The 5,306-nt window shown below is 34.3% G+C and overlaps 1 pseudogene; it reads left to right on the forward strand.

The window, feature by feature from the left end:
• Positions 1–3,255: 3,255 nt before the first annotated feature.
• On the forward strand, positions 3,256–4,246 carry LOC124104034 (olfactory receptor 4K17-like; annotated as a pseudogene).
• Positions 4,247–5,306: the final 1,060 nt, after the last annotated feature.

Raw genomic sequence — 5,306 nt, forward strand, 5'->3', positions numbered from 1 at the left:
CAAATAAGCTTTTCCTCCTCTACAATTGGTCTCGTCAGATATTTCAGTCATAGGAGCACAAAAAAGCTGACTAAATCAACCTTCAAGATTTATAGAGAAAAAAGAAACAAAATCCAATAACTTTATAGGAGGGAAAACTCAGCTATGCTGTGGGTGTTGTACTCTCTTTAATTCATGTCAAAATGTAATCCCCAAAGTTGGATGTTTATGGTGTATTGCAGTGGTACTTTAGGGAGATAATTAAATGAGCTCATTAGAGTGGGGCCCGTATGACTGTAGTAGTGACTTTATGATAATAGAGAGACAGTGCAGTGACCAGCATCACCTTAGGACTCTGCAGAGTCCACAGCAGGAAGAAGGACCTCACTAGGTGCTGCCACCCAATCTTGAATACCTCAGCCTTCAGAAACAAAAGCTGAATGGTCCTTGTTTCTTCATAGATTTTTCAGGTCTATGATATTCAGTTCTAACAGCAGAAACTGCCACTCAAAAAAATAGACAATTTTTAAAAAAATAGAATAACTCAATGAGCATTTTTTGTAAGAAATCTCTTAGAAGGAATCAAGAATAAACCCTATGTAGGAGGAATGATTTCGGGAAAAAAAGTGTTCACCCCTCCTTGAGGTTATTCCCACCAAGGGATAGATTTGTTTTCACCAACCCTTTCATGTGGATTGTTTTGAATTTGGCCAGTGTAATTCAACAAAAATGTTTTGTACCACAAATCTTTTCTTTCTTTGTCTGAATTTGTCTTTCCAAAGTGGCATTGCCATTTAAAATTATTATTTTGTGCTGCTGTCATATTGCAATATGCATAGAGCTATAAAAATTGTAATGGAAATAGGTACCAGTATTGGGATGCTACTAAAACAAAAATGAAAACATATGGCATTGTATTTGTGGTCAAGCAACAAAGGCTGGAAGGCTAGTGTTATGGTTTATATCTTAGATGTCTCCCAAAAGTTCATGTGTGAGACAATGAAAGAAAACTTAGAGGTGAAATGATTGGGTTATGAAATCCTTTACCTAGTTAGTGCATTCATCTACTACTAATGATTTACTGAAAGCAGGTTGTGGATGGAGAAGGTGGGTCATCATTGGTTTGCCTTTGAGATATTTATTTTGTCACTGAAGAATGGGTCTCTCTCTCTCTCTCTCTCTCTCTCTCTCTCTCTCTCTCTCTCTCTCTCTCTCTTTCTCTTTTTCTGTCCTTCTTGATGGCCATGTCCTGAGCCATTTTATTCTGCCACATTTTTGCCTCATCTCAGGTCCCAAAGAATGGAGTCATCCATCTATGGACTAAGACCTCTAAAACTGGGATCCCTCAAAAAACTTTTCCTCCTCTAAAATTTTTCTTGTCATGTCTTTTGGTCACAGTAGCAAAGAAGGTAACTAAAAACAGCCATGAGTAAATGACTAGTGATTCTTCAACAGCAGTAAGGACAGTAATATCGGAAGATGGAAAGCTCTGGACCTCTTACATCATAATAAAGTGTTAGGCAACATTCTCTCCAAATTTAATATGTCATATGAAAACATGCACATGCACTTAAAGATAAGGCTTGGCCATTTTTAAACAAGTTCATAGTATGAGGTGAAGGAAATATTATGAATCATAATCTTCATTGTGCTCATATGTTTATTCATATTAAAAATATTTTTTTGCTGTTTATTTAATGTTTATTTTTATAACTGTACATAAATTATAATGGTAAAAGTCAGAAATATTCCCGGCACACACCTATACAAACACTAACAATGACCCTCAAATTACATTTCTAGAAATATATTCTTCACATACATATAGAAATTTAGGTTGAATCATTATAAAATAGAGTGGGATAGATAAAAAAGTAGATAGCCTATATATTTCTAATAAAGACACATTTTTTTTATCTTATACAACAACAAATTGAATTGTAATCTGGCATATAAGGATCTGTGAAACTGAATGTTAAGGGAAACATTCAAGAAATATTGTAAGTAAAAATATTAGGTAAAATATGGTATGTAAATTGTTTTTCAAGTATAAGTTTAAAAAGGTGAAAATGCTTTTTTTGCACTTATTGAAATAATCATGTGATTTTTATCCTTTGTTCTTTTAAAATATGTATCTAATAGAAGAAAACTTACATGGATTGGGCAAAATTATTTTGAATTTGACTTTAAAAGGACATGAAATGAAAGTAAAAATTAGACAATTGGAATTACATCTATCTATCTGCCAAATGAATCAGACCAGACATTGAACCCTTGAGGCTGCACATCATCTTTAATAACAGCTCGATTTATGGATGTTCCTTCTGGTAATTCTCCAGCCTCCTTAGCAGACAAAAGCAGATGAGGTAGAAGCCTGTACCAACCAGTGAGACCAAACTTCTGAAAACAAGCAAGGTGTGCCCAGGTTGCAGGGCAGAACAGGGCCAGGGGTTGTCCTGACCTTAGAGTACCCAGCACTCTCCGAAACCTTGCTCCTGCTGTAATTGCCAATTTTTAATATTTTAGATTTATTTTTTGTTTCCATATCCATTTTTTCCATCACAATTTGTTGAAAATCTATTTTCTGCATTTTTAATGTCTTATGATCTTTGGCTGTTTTTTATCAGTATGTTAATGTGTTTAATTCATTATCCTAAAAGATCATTATGATTACTGTTCTTCTACTTGGTCCACTCTGTCATCATTTTCTTTGCATATATACCCAGTAGTGAGATTGATGGACATGATCATTCAACTAATTTTTTTTAATGAAATCCCATATGGTTTCCATAAAGACTGGACTAATTCACATTTTGAAAATGTAATGTGTGCAACAGTTCCTTTTTCTCCATATCCTCACCAGCATTTTTATCTTCAGTTTTTTTTCTTTTTTAAGTAGCCATTATTATTACAGGGAGTTGATATCTCATTGTGGTTTAATTTGCATTTGCCTGATGGCTAGTGATGTTGAACAGTTTTTCTAAGTATGTTGGCCATTTGTATATCTTCTTGTGAGATAAGTCTATTGTCTGTCTTTTAATCTGTTAGTTTTTTTTTTTAATTTTATTGAGTGCTTGGAGTTCCTTATATATTCTGGATATTAAACCATTATCAGATTTATAGTTTGCAAATACTTTTTCCTGTTCATTAAGTTATCTCTTCACTCTGTCAATTGTTTCCCTTGATGTACAGAAGCTCTTTAGTCTAAAGAAATCACATCTGTCTAGTTTTCTTTTGTTCTCTGTGTTTTTGAATTATGTTGAAAAACCCAAAGGAATGAAAAAGCTTGGCCACATTCATGGTGTGAGTCATCTCTTCTTTCTCTCCACAGCTCACCCAAGAGCAGGCAACATGGCAGAGTCCTTGGAACTTTTAAATCAGTCTTCAAGGATGCAGAGATTACTCCCTTTGCATTCTTCTTAGCTATCTATGTTGTAACTGTACTAGGTAACCTTCTCATGATGGTTACAGTGTTTTTTACCCCAAACTTGAACACCCCCATGTACTTCTTCCTAGGAAATCTCTCTTTTATGGATATGATCTTTGCTTCCTTTGACACCCCTAAAATGATCATGAACTTGGTTAAAAAAAAAAAAAAAAGATTTTTTTCTTTTCCTGTTGTTTCACTCAAACATTTCTTCTTCATGTGATGGGTGATGTTGAATGGTACTATTTGTTTCCATGGCCTATGATAGATATGTGGTCATTTGTAAGCCCCTACACTATATGACCATCATGAACAAGAAACTGTGTACTTTGCTTGTAGTGATGTCATGGTGCTCAGGTCTCATTCATGTAGGACTTCAGTTAGTCTTTGCAGTAAACTTGCCTTTCTGTGGTCCCAATGTGGTGCACAGCATTTTCTGTGATCTCCCTCTAGTTAGCAAACTAACATGCACAGACACATATTTTATACAGATAGTCATTGTTGCCAACAGTGGCATACTCTCCATGGGTTGTTTCCTTATTTTGCTTATTTCCTATTGTGACCCTCATAACCATCAGGAGATGCTCTTCTACTGGGCAGTCAAAAGCCTGTTCCACTATGACATCTCATATCACTGTAGTCATTCTCTTCTTTGGTCCATGCATCTTTATCTATGTCTGGCCCTTTAGCAGACACTCCATGGATAAGTTCCTTGCTGTATTTTATACCATTATCACCCTTATCTTCAATCCACTTATCTACACTCTAGGAAACTAAGAAATGAAGACAGCCATGAGGAAACTCTGGAGAGCTTTGGTGAATTCCAGATTAAAAATATAATTGAAGAGAAATAGTATTTTTCAAATCTTTAAAAGTTTCTTTACAAGAGAGTCACTAGAGTCATATAGAAGTAAGCAAATGAAGAAAAATAATGAAAGTCAGATATTCTATCACATTTTGATCTATATAATATTAATATATAAATGGTTATTAATTTTTAAAATGATGTTGACTGAATTATAATAATTGTCAAAGACTTACTTGTTCTTCAGAGCAGATTGGTGTGTATATATATATATATATATATTTTTTTTTTTTTCCTAGTATTCTGATGGCTCTAGATGGATGGGAAATAAAGGTAATCCTTTGAATGTTTTTCTGTACAGTTTTAGTAAGTGGCACTCGCTGTGGGCCTAAGTTTGGTTTTCTGTCATGGCTACCTGAAAACAGATCTATAGTAAGGCAGCACCTGCCCATGCTTCTTTCCTCAGTTCCACACTTTTCCAAGAACTTTTCTAAGAGTCTCAAGATCTCAGGTAAGAAACAAAGAATCTCAGAGAACATCAACTGTTTCCACCATGGCAAACACCTAAATTGTTAGCCATCAAAGATCCCTGCTCCACTCTTCAATGATCCCATGCTAGCCAGGACAGTTTCACCCTTTTCAGTCATTTCTTTTACAAACCCATACAGAGTAAGATCTTTTCCCACAGAAATAACCCTATAAAGTCTAAAAGTGCTGAGTGGTCCAATAAATGCACAGAAATCTACTTAAGACAACAAGAAACATGAAAAACCATGAAGACTTCCCTCTACCTAACGAAAACAAAATTTTCCTCAGTAGTAGACTCCAAAGAAATGGAGACCTATGGACAACCAGGCAAAGAATTTCCAATTACAGTTTTATGGAAGCTGAGCAAACTTACTTATAGAAAGAAATGATTAAACAATGATAAAAATTTCAGAAAATCAATAAACAAAATTTGAAATACCAAAGAATTGTTGAAATCATATAAAACATATAAAAACTTTTTGAAGGACTAACATAAAAGAAAATATAAAATACATAAGTAAAACATTTTATATCTTTTATATTTCCTAGAAGAAATATGGGAAGTTA

Source organism: Marmota monax, unplaced genomic scaffold (assembly GCF_021218885.2).
Source record: "Marmota monax isolate L192 unplaced genomic scaffold, Marmota_monax_Labrador192_F-V1.1 WCK01_AAM20220418_F8-fsc00001, whole genome shotgun sequence".
NCBI lineage: Eukaryota > Metazoa > Chordata > Mammalia > Rodentia > Sciuridae > Marmota > Marmota monax.